General features: G+C 41.2%; 1 protein-coding gene across 3 annotated transcripts in view; it reads right to left on the minus strand.

Annotated features, from left to right (window-relative positions):
• The window catches only part of agbl4 (AGBL carboxypeptidase 4), a 449873-nt gene that overhangs the window by 43374 nt on the left and 393885 nt on the right, over positions 1 to 12614 (minus strand). The window lies entirely within an intron of this gene.

Consider the following 12614-nt stretch of genomic DNA (forward strand, 5'->3'; position numbering starts at 1 on the left):
GGGTTTGTCTCCCCACGGAAAGCTGTCAGGAGCTGCGAGAGACAGGCGGGATGAGTCCCTGACCTTGTCTGTCAGCTGGTGGAGGAGAGGAGGGCCGGGAAAGAAGACCCCCAGTCCCACTGACACTCAGATCAACACTCTGCCAGTCTACGGCAAGCCTGCTGGGACACATCCCGACAACCAGACAGACAGTGTGTCACAGTGACACAGACAGACAGAATGTGATCTCCATGGTCAAACATACAAATAATAACATAAGAGTCGCACTGATGTCTGCATAAGTGTAGCATCTTAGCATGCTATGATAGCAACGCCGTCTTGAGCGAACAAAAAATGAAAACCGGAAATGACGAATGCGTTACGTGGGTCTGGCTTCTCCAGCCGATAGTAATGGCGGCTTGTTCGAAATACGATCTCTTATTTTACAAAAATAGTTCACTGAAACGTGTTTCTGAAAACATTTTAAGCAAGAAATAGGCCATTCAGTTGCTGAATTTGTCTTCATTTCAGATCGACAAAGGTCAGTATAAAAGATTTTCGTCAGAGTTTGAGAGGCGCTCGTTATTTCTGGGTTAGCACTTCCGACTGCCCGCTCTCCGACCCAGCAAGTCGGGTCGGCCAAAATGAAGGCCAACGGCCCCGCCGAAGGACGACGGCACGGAACACACCAAACAGACTCGAGTCACTGACCTCGTCAGACTGTCCGACGGCCGATTATCGGGTTGGTGTGTCAGGGCCTTATGGTAACTAAAAGCTGCTTGGTAAGTACAAAAAACAGTCAACAGATTCTTAAAGTGGTGGATAAGGATAGGTTGTATGATCAAAAATTAAGAAGGAATAATATGGAACATTGTCTTGTATTGATTAGACTGGTTTTGGTGCTGCAGCGAAGCCAGATTGAATACACCCACACCTCTGTCAGAGATTGGGACACTGTTAAACTGCCAGTATGCTTCATCAGATGGTTTGAATTTTACCCTCAAGCTCTCTTTTCTCATGCATCACATATTACTGCCACTTTCCTGTTTACAAATGAGTGCAGCACTATGAATACCTTTCAGGAGACTGAGTCTGAAAATGCACTTTTGCCTCTCAACGTGGTCGGACAACACAACAAACAAACTCGTTCTTTTCCAGTATAACTGGACCCTTAGTCAGAGAGTGATCAGCTGGCCTGGTTAACCTTGGATGATGGGAGGATGGAATCAGAGTCCCAGATAACAGGTGAGGAGCCCAGATCAGAAAGAAGTTTTGCTTGTGCAGTGGTGAAAGTTACGGAGCCAGGGATCAACTTGCCTTTCTATTCAAAACCTAAGCACGCTATCAACAACTGCAAAGGGTTAAGTAGAAGAGGTAGCTTTCACAAACATAACAGACACAGCAATTCATAATAATTTTGGATATCTTCTTTTTTATGCTGTGAAGACTGCATATCAGATAGGGGTGGGGTTAAAGAGAAGGAGCGAACAAAGCGAGACAAGCATATGGGCGAGAGCCATGTGTCATCTAGGGACACGCAAACACTGGACACAATGTCAACTTCAATTAACCCTCTCCCATCTGTCTGTCTCTTTTTCTCTCACTTTTCCCTCCGCTAGGATCTCAACTAGGTCATGCAGTGCAGTAAATCCCTACATACAGGGTGCAACATAAAAAAGATACCTTCACAAAGACAAGAACCTTTATTTTTCCCCCGTGTGCCACACCAAATGCAAAGTCCAATTTCTTTTTTTTCCTTCTATTTGCTTAAGCCATCCCCTGTCAAAGCAGATCTACTGTATTAAATTATCAATGGACTTCAATAATTCAAGCTACCCAGCAGTGTGTTATGCTGACAGTGTCATGGACTTCCCTGACATACTGTTGAGTGTCCCTCCAGAGAGCTTGTCTAAGTTTCTCTGCTCTGCAGTCAGCGGTAAACTCTCCACTGCTGCCAAAAGGTTAACAACAGCCAATGAATGTAGAGCAGGGAAACTTATGATGATGGTATTTGCAGCAACATATTGTATTCTGAGTGCACCCCATATGTACAGCACTGTCCTCAGCAACATTAAACCAACAGAAAGTCCAGTACGACATAGACATAAAGACAAGTAAAAGACAGACACAGATAGGACAAAAGTTCCCTGTCTTACAATCCCTTTTTGTCTTTATACCCATAATAAATGCACCACAGGTTACGGTAGCATCAGTGGCACAGTTCCTCCCTTCCTGAAGCAGAGCGTTGTTGATGTGTGTGCCAGAGACAGAGTGAAACGTCACGCTGTAACGCTATTTCCTTGAGTCTGACAAATGAGGACCTGGCTGCGCTCAGGTGTTGGCAGTTACCTATGAAAGAATGCATCAATCCAATTGGCTTTCCCGTCCCACCTGTCACACAGCAGCACATTTTCCTTCCACTTGTGGCATGCACACACTCACACAGACGTACATAAAAAAAAACAAAAAAACAAGAATAAACAGGAATTATGTCACAGCCACGCCACATCTCAGAGTTTCTATCCTCCGTTCCTCACCTCTCACGTCTTTTTTCATCCACCCCTAACACCTTTTGTCGGATCTCTTCCTTCCTTTTCCCCTCTGCCTGTCCTCCCCTCTTCCGTCCCCTCTTCTACCCCCCCATCTGAGATCAACACCTAGCTGTGTGCAGGTGCAAGGCTGCTGGCAAACTGTCAGCTTGAGTCTCCTTTACTTAAACACACACACACACACACACACACACACACACACACAGAGCTCCAACACAGGCACTTCCCACTCCGTGAATTGGTCTCCACACAGCGAGCTAGATCACACTCTCACTGTCAACACATAAAGCAAGGCTAACAGTGAGTGTCCTAAAGGTTGGAAAACACTGACTGGGGACACAGAAGGAAAATAACACAATAGAAAAAGTGAAAATGGACAAAGGATCTCTTTGAGCAAAACATGAAACCGGCTTTATTGTATAATACTGTAGTTCCAAAATGAGCATTTTAAAATCTTCAGCCACACAGATACCTTTATCAGTGGGCTGTGAGGCAGTCTAAAAATACTACGCAGAACAAAACATCAGACACAGTGAACTGCTGTGTGACAGCCTGCAAGGCTTCTTCTTTCAACAGCCCTGTAGAAGTAGCATCCACATCAACATTAATAACTTTTATTTCTTCTATTATATAAACGTAAACATACAAGCTTTATTGTGGTTTGCAGAGGTCCACAGGTATGGAATTTGATTGATAACACTGTAAAAATGTTGTTATCTGTGAGTGGTTTTCAAAAAGAGCTTAAAGGGAAAGTTCACCCTAAAATCAAAAATACATATTTGTCCTCTTACCTGTAGTGATATATATCACTCTAGATTATTTTGGTGTGAGTTGCCTAGTGTTGTAGATATCGGCCGTAGAGATGTCTGCCTTCTCATCATGGACGAGAGGCATCCTCCTCGGTTGAGCTGTAGCGTTAGCCCTAGCTCAGGTGAGCTAGCAGTATCAGTTAATTAGCCACAGTTACAGCTCAGCCGAGGAGGACGAGCCTCTCGTCGATGATTACGCTTTCTTCTGCACAGTGATACAGTGGGGTGAACTCTCCCTTTAAGCCAGCAGTTACTACTAAAATATGTTTAAGCTTGAATACCCTGAACAGCATCCTGATGGATGAACCTTTTTTTCTTCTGTGGTTGTTAAATACTTTTTTGCTCAACACAAAAAACAAGATTGGATGGAATTAAAGTTATGCTATCAGAAAACTACAAAACAAAGAGTAGAAAACTACACTGCAAAATAGTCTTTCTTTTGAAATCAATTAATCTTTTCTTTTTTAGGTGTCTCTTCTCAGAATATTCACATCATGTTGGCTGGCTTCAGGCACCTAAAGATCCCTCACAGTGTCAGCACAGCACAAGAGAGCACACAGACGATAAGAATGACCCTTTCCTGTGATTGTGAGAATAGACTACACAGATAAGATTTATTGAGATTAATATCAACTTTACTGATTGAAAATTAAACCACCAAAGATTAAAGATTTGCTGATATAGTGTTAATGTACTGGCTGGAAAGGTAATTAGGTGTAATAAATGATTCTGTCTGTGGCATCAACACACACTCACACAAACCCAGTCAGAGCACACACATACATAGACCGCCTGGTGACCTCTAGATCTGTGAACATAGAGTTGGTGTCAGTCTGCATGGCCCAGGGTCCTCTGACAGCTCTAAACAAGACTCTCATTAACACTAGGCCATTAAAAGTGCCAGGGTGTGTGTGTGTGTGTGTGTGTGTCTTAGCCATGGACTTGGGGTCCATGTTAACAATGAGAAGAGTAGACAGGTGTCAGTTTGGTCTTCAGCCATGAATCCCATCAAATATCAGAATACAGCACTCAGAAATAAAGTGACGTACAGTAGAGAGAGTGCTGGTTGTTTCATCTGTGGTATAATGTTTTGCAGCTCAGTGGAACACTGTGTATCTATTGGATAGCAGTACTTTGCTGTATCTCATTACAGATAAACAGTTTTTAAAGTCCCACCGCAGCTACGAATAAATTCGGAGCACAGAGCAGATAAAACATCTTGCTATTTTTTCATCACACTGATAAAAAACAACAACTTCACCATCAAGTTGGCGTAGTCCTTTTAAAATGTGCACTTATTAAGGAGGTGAAGTGGGAATCACGGAGTATGAGGATTTTGTTGAAGCTGGAGATGTGCAGAAAATAAGGTAAAGCCTTGACTGAATTTAAACGACCACTTTTGCTTGACAGAATGGTTATCAAGTGTCGGCTGTGTTTAGTTGAGAAGAAGCAGCTACAGCGCCTTAACAACTGCTTTGACACTCCCATGTTTGTGAGGAAACAAGAGACCAATCCAGAAACATTCCTTAGTTGTTCTGTTGATCGGTGTCTTAAGCACTGTATATTGTTATTTAAAATTAAATATTGTAGCTCATTATCTCATCCTTCCTCCATTTAGTGATGATAAAATACTTTTCTAGAAAGTTACAACCTTTACATTTAAAAAGAATGTATCTTCTACTTCTTGCCACATTGTTGGGTTCAGAATTTTTCATGCTGGTTTAATGGCATTTTTTTCACCCTCGCTCAGTTTTAGTCACATCTTCTTTATTTGCAGACTTGCATCTTTGTTGGATTTTTGCCTTTTGCTTTTCTTGTCTTGTGTGAATGGGATACCCATGCAAAAGAGTGAACTGCTCTTATTGGACCACTGTGTCATGATAACACTTAAAAGTGTTCTCTTATGTATTTTATATACATATGGATATTTGATTCTGGGACTTAAAGATGCAAAGAAATAACTAATCTTGGAAAATGTTCCCATATGTTTCCACTAAAATCCACTGTTCTCAGTACTTTATTGTTTTCTTGCTGTTTCTAATGACAAATAGTGTAGTATTGTGAATTCCAAACCAAGTTGAGAGAATTTGCTTGTTATTAGAGCATGAAGAGCTTAGTGATGAAAGAGGTAGAAGATATTGCATTTCACCGTTATGGGTGCTCAATCAGCACATTACATTTATTGACAAAACTTTCTTTGAAAAAAGAAAAAGAATAATCTGCTGATTTTGAGATAGATTGCAAAGTGACAGTTAATCTATGTGTTTTTATTTTGTTTACCTTCAATTTCTGGCAAACAACACACTGAAAAGGAGGACAAATAGTTTGCAAAGTTGTAATATTCAGGAATACATGTATTGCCATATACATATGTGATCATTTTCAGTAAGAAGAGACACATATGCACATGCACATGTATTGTGTGTGTGTGTGTGTGTGTGTGTGTGTGTGTGTGTGTGTGAGAGTGCATATGCCAGTACTGTCAGGCTTTGCTAGAAATGGTATAATTTATCACACCTAATTAATTATACACGAGAAGCGCTATCCTTGTCGCTCAATCGGCTCCCGACTCTGCATCACTCTGTCAGACGACAGGAGGAAAGACCCAGATAAACTCCCAGAGCCTGAAACGCCACAGACGCCTGGCTCTCTTCTCAGGCTGATTTGCCATGCCTGTTTAGCCAGCTTCACATTACCATTTAAATAAAGAGTCTAGCTAAATGACCACTGGTGGAACATAAAAAGAGAAATTAAATTGTTTTTCTGTCTCACGGCTGTTTATTCTTTTCTCTTCCGAGCTCAAGCTCCTCATCATTTTAATATGTTTAATCTGGAGGAATGGTTGATAAAAATGTGCCGAAGCCCTTGAATGTGAAATGAACTACTTCATCTTTGATTACAAGCAAAATCTAATCTCTTTAATGGATAACAATCACTCACAAAGCTAAGCAGACTTGAAACAACTCAGGTATGTTAATTTCTTGAGGAGAATTGATTAGGATAGAACTAAATCAACAAGAAAATGGCATGAACAACCACTGGGCATAAAGTCTGTTTCAAAACAGAACACATGATTAAAAGGAAAAATGTCTAAAACTATAGAGCTGACAAATAAAATGGCCTCTGGGGCCTATAATGTATGTAGAAGTAATCTGGAGTAACAGCAGTCATGAGCTACATACACGTATGCAGTTTCTAGTGCCAGTATATCTGGCAATAGTTTACAGAATGTGGGCAGCAATTCAGTGAAGCAAACGTGAGAAGAAACATTAAGTTAAAACCTATTGATACTGCCAGGTAGTCTCGCGTTGCCCGACCTTACTCCACAGCGCTGCAAAGTAAGGTCTGGCTTTACCACACATACATTCCAGGATGGGAAAAAAACACTCTGGGTTGATTGCATTTCTTTAAACCAATCACATTTTGCCTTGGGCGGCGCTAAGCTCTGGACGCAGCGACGCTGGCTCTGAAAAATGGTCTCGGGAAGGAACTTGTTTTGGAGGAACATTTGCGACCCTATAAAAGAAAACACCACATACAATATAAAATTAAGTCAACTGTTTACACAATACAGTAACGAGAGCTATTTAAATTAGCTCGATATATAATGTGTACAGTGAGGATGTTTTCGAACCTAGTGCTGCCTATTTTTGTGCATCTATAGATGTTGGCATCAATTTAGTTCAATCTGCATGAGTGAAAACACACTGCAGAAATCTCACACACATCATCAAGGAGGTGAGCAGATTGTATCGGACACAGATTGATTGCCCTTGAAATCCAACAAAATTGCTTAGCTTGTAACAAGCTTTATTTACTACATTAAATTATCATTAAAATGCTATTAGCGCAATTAGTTGATTTCCATTTTAAACAACACATCTATGGTGAGAGAGAAGCGCTGAGGGGGAGAGACAGAGAGAAGCAAGACTGCTGGGGAGGACGCCGGAGAAAGGACAGAAGTTCAAGTTACAAGAGGAAAGGAGTGAGAAGCAAGACGAGAGGAAGGAGAATATGTGAGGAGAGGAGAGGTGAGTCAGGAAGGAGAGAGCAGTGGGAGATGAATATTAAGCAGCTGTAGTGATTAGGGTGGTGGTGCAGAGTGGCACTGTGACAGTGACATTGGCTGCCATTGGCAGCCCCTGCCATGGTGATTCACTGGAACCTGCTTCATTTGGGCCATAATTAGCTTAAATGTTCAGAGAATGAAAAATTCATCATCACTTTGAATCTTGTTAATTGGGAGAGCCGTCTGCATTAATAGAGGCCATTTGGAAGCTCTGTATGTGTGTGTGTGTGTGTGTGTGTGTGTGTGTGTGTGTGTGTGTGTGTGTGTACATATACTGATACGTATGTGTGCATGTGCGTGTGAATTTTAGGGTAGATAGCTCAGTTTTGCATCCACTCACCGGAGGGGCTAATGGATTCCAAACTTTACCCATTTTTTTTTTTTTATCATTGAACAAGTTAAATAAGCTTCTTATAAATGATAAGGACATCTGAATAACGCTGGCAGCGGAGGCAAATTTAACAGCTACAGTAAAGACTCACCAGCATATCTTATCATTCATACATACAGTTAACTGACAATGCAGGGACATGCAGCTGGGATGGGTATGGGTGGATAAAAAGTAAGGTATGTAGGGAGCATAGGCAGAAGAGACAATGTGAGTGTGATCGGTAGCTCATTCGTGTGTATTGCTGGCTTTGAAGCCCAAAGGCAGAATAAAGCAGTATCAACTAACTGTCTGTTAACCCTGCAGTCACTTTTCAGATAAACAAAGCAGCAGAGATAGGAATAAGTACAGGGAGAGATAATGTATCATTCAACATTATTACTGGCAACAGAGAGAATGTAATGAACACACTTCGTGCATTTTTTGCATACAGATGTGTGCGCCATGCTGTAAATGAACGCTGTGCAGATTATGTGCTTAAAATGGAAAACAAAACAAAACAATCACAGAAATTAGACAATAAAGTGATCCACGTACAATCACAAACGGCACAAATGAGACTGAATTAGAACAGTATGCGCTTGACTCTTGCTACTTTCTAATTATTTACAGTTATGAGAAAGCTTTCCGTGCATGTAAAGGAGAAATAATGCAGTGTAATGATCAAATGGAGACAAAGTCAGTTATGGACAAACAAAACATTCCTCAAGAGTTACTAATCAACAACCCTGTGAATGTTGTTAAAACCATTCATCCTTTTGCATTTGATGCTGAATATCTTGTATACTTTACTGACTGTATGTTACACTCACTGATAAACCAAACCAACATGTGCTGTAGTGAGAAACAGAGTGTGTTTCTTGTGTCTTCTAGGGCCGGACATGTTAACAGTCGCTGCTGCAAGCAGTAAAAAATTAAGACTAATGTCCATTTATTTGCCTGCAGTGGGGTCGGATCCTGATCACCGTGACAGCGTACAGCAGCCAGAGAGACTGAAAAGCCTGCAAACAAGAACTGAGTGTTGAGTTTAGACTTTTAGTTGGCGGCCTGCGGACCGTTTAGTTTAGTTCAGCCTGGGTGGCTGTGTTATATGGAGTGTGTTTCATATTCAGTAATAAAACAACCTTCCTCTAAACCTGTGTGTGTATACTATATGTATGCTCCTGGAAACATCAAACCTTGTTACGCTGTGGTATCATATGCACCCAGTGCACCCTCTCTGAACTTCCCCCTTCCAGGAGGCAACAAATGCTGTTATATTTTCACATTCAAAACAGTAACAACGTCATAAAGCAAACACATTACTGCCACCTATTATGCAGCGCTGCTGTGAGCACCGTGTCTGCATGAAAAGCAAAAGCTGGACAAGATGAATCAGACAGTTTTCCGAGAAGCTCAATAAAAGCTCTGAAATGACCATATTCATTAGGTTGTGTGTGTGACATAAATACAATATGTCTCCCTCTATACTGCAGTGTGTGTGAGGAGGACGGGTGTTTATGCGACAGAAAGCGAGGCTGCAGAGATCAGCCTAGTTTGGACCAGCTCAGCCCAGCCAGCCCAGCTGGACCCAGCCGGCACTAATCCATCAACACCACCACTAAATCATCAAGCTGCCAATAAAGCCAGGCGGCAATACATTACAGGCCTGTGGCAGGCTTTAGCGATAATGACATTGAGAAGTCCCCTCTGGCTGTAGGAAAAGCCTGACACACTTGCTTACAGAGGCAATAATATATGGAAATGCATCGGCGTGCCAGACAGGGGAGAGGAATGGGGAGATAGGCGAGTAAGTAGAGCTTAGTCTATTCATAAGGAAAGAGGGAGGAAATGGCCTTCACAGTGACCACTTCCTATCAGATTTCAATGTGGACTCAAGCAAATCCAGCATTCAATGACGGGGCTCATTTTAGATTCAAGCCTCTCCAAACAAGCCATCTTACAAGCAATCTCATATGTCAACACCCCATTTTCTGTCTTATCTTGCTCTCATGCAGCTGAGTTTATATTGCTACGGTTTGGACATGATACGTGTTAGATACAGCACTGCCAATCATCAGCATGCTGTGTGGCACAGAGGCAGGCCAGCCGCATTGGGACTGAATGAACGAATACAGCTCGGCGAACTGCTGGTCTCTGCTGGTATCTTATGGCTGACATTGAGAACAATCTGCCTGTTAATCCCCTCACCTTTACAGCAAATGCACACACATGCTCTCTGAAAAACACCAAACTTGAAACACAGATCTATTGGGGATGTGACGGAGAGGGGGTTCTGATCTTTATGGTGACAGAAGTTAACTACAGAGCCTACGAGGACGGAAAGCTGGTGTCAGATGTGGCGTGAAAAGGCACTTAGAGTTACAGGTTGTAACCTAACTTAGAGTTAGGTTACACAGCTACACTGTTCCATGTATGGAGGAATGAGAAATAACACCAGAGCTCATCTGCCTCAGTCTGTCTGGAAATCTGTCTGTCTCCACGGTGTCAGACTCCTGGGCAAGGCGTTTAAAAAGTTTCAAAAATGGTTACTATTCTATGGCAAACTCAAAGTCTAATTTTAATCTTTGCATTTAAATTAAAAGTTTACCGGGTAACTGTGTGCTGAGAAATTTGCATTAGCCTAAGGGTCATTAAGGTTTTCTGAAACCCATTCAGCACACATGGCCATCAATTTGAAAATAAAAACTCTTTTGACATTAGTTAAGTGGTATTCCAGTGTAAAAATAAAACTTGGAAGGCTTGAGGTAGGTTTTGCGCTCCAAGCTATTGACCAGATTTAACCCTGATTTAGTGATTTTTTAAATGTACAGATTGAGGTTAAAATACCATGTGTGGAAATGAAATTACTACTCACTCAGAGCCCCTTGTAACTTCAGGAAATTGTCTTAACAGTGAACAATAGGGCACAGCCACACTGATTTGTCAATTAAGCGGGAGAACATTTAATTGACAGTGTTGCTGTCTGCCTCAGCTTGTTCTGAAAACTTTTGATGCAGGTGTGCAAAAGCAATAGCTTGACATTTTGGGAAACACCAATATTTGCTTCCTTGCGGAGAGTTAGATGAGAAGATTGAGACCTCTCAAATCTGTCTGTTAGATGTTGAGCTACAGTCAGCCAGTTAGCTTAGCATAAAGACTAACATAGGGAAACAGCCAGATAAACCCCCATGAAGTTACTGCTCCTGGCCAAGAATGGTTTATAAAAAAATAAAAAATAAATACCTGCCTTAAACAAACAAGAAATAACATGTTTATCAGCAAGCTTGTAGAGGAGTTCTGTTACCCTCAGACAGAGATGGGCTAGCTGTTTCCATCCGTTGTCAGTCTTTTTGTCAAGCAGTACTACCTGGCTAAGGGCTGTAGCTTCATATTTACTGGACAGACGAGAGTATGGTCTTGAGCTTCCAATCTATCTCTCAGAAAGAAAGTGAATTAGCGCATTTGCCAAAATGTCAAACTATTCCTTTAAGAAGGCAGCAAAATAATTAAAAACATTAAACCTCCTCTATGTGATTTAGATATGACTGATCTGTATCCAGTGGGTCCAAAAAGTTCAATTTCTCAAAACTTTTATGACACAAAAACACAACACAAATATTGTATGGTGGCAGAGGTATCAGTACTGATTACATACAATATTTTCCACATTGAAAAGTGATGAAAAATGAAAACCAGACAGGTTTAGTTTCCAACATGAGTCTGACTTAGTTTTTCTTCGAGAAAAAAACAACACGAGGCAGGAGAGACACCAAAAAAAAAAAAAAAAAAAAGACAACAAGAGGTTTGTGCTGATAGAATAAAAGTCTGGATTTATTTCTGTTTATCTATACATTAAACAGGTGTTCCTGAATGCAGCAAGAGAAAACACAGAACAGGATGCTAAGCGTCAAAGAGCTGCTCGCATAGCAGAGGTGTGGCCGGTTTAGCAAAGACATGTACACTCTCTATCGCATATACTTCTAACATTTTCTGTAAATGTAGGGTTGCCTCTGGGAGGCTGAAGTAGGGTGAGGGAGTATTTACTGCAATAGTCTTAACATTCTTTTCACATTATCATACCAACTGGAAATTCTCCATACAGTAATAACCCTGTCTTTCCCTAATGATCATTGCAATGCAGTTACAACTACAGACAGGTATATACCCAAGCAGCCCTGTATAGCTCAGTTTAATTCAACAAAAACCTAGTAATTGTTACGTACGGATTGTACGGATTTGTCATGTCGCCATTGTCCCCTTTGACTCAATCTTGAGTCTGTGCAGACACATTCAAAGGTTTGAACACTCCCCAGTTATCTCTCTCCCTGGATGTCCCTCCAACCAACAGTGATGTGGTACCAGGTGATCACAACTCAGCACCTGCATAGGAATTCAATTACACTCAAAGCTCTGTGGGTCAATTCCCCGGACCGGAGCAAAGCTTAAAATTGAACCATTATGAAATAGTCCAACGAATGGCTTAAGTGCTTCCATGAAACCAACTGCTGTGCATTTGAACACACACTGCTCACAGTAGAGAGGAGATCCCCAGCACATAACATGTTCACAGACATAGTTAGAGTAACAAAAAAACAAACAAATATTTATATACAGACAGGTAAAGCAAACCACCCCGCCACCCCCAAAAAAAAACTTTGGCTCAGAAAAGATTCCATTGTGACTGTACAGGGTAAAAGACAATATAATGCACTTGTTGTATAATAAAGCCAAGTCCAGACACGGTATGGTGCTGTACATTTGACTTTAGCTCACAATAAGTTAATCATGAACAAATTGCTACACCAAATTCCTATTTTTTAACAGTGGAAATTACATTT

The sequence above is a fragment of the Perca flavescens genome, chromosome 9 (assembly GCF_004354835.1).
Source record: "Perca flavescens isolate YP-PL-M2 chromosome 9, PFLA_1.0, whole genome shotgun sequence".
NCBI classification, from domain to species: domain Eukaryota; kingdom Metazoa; phylum Chordata; class Actinopteri; order Perciformes; family Percidae; genus Perca; species Perca flavescens.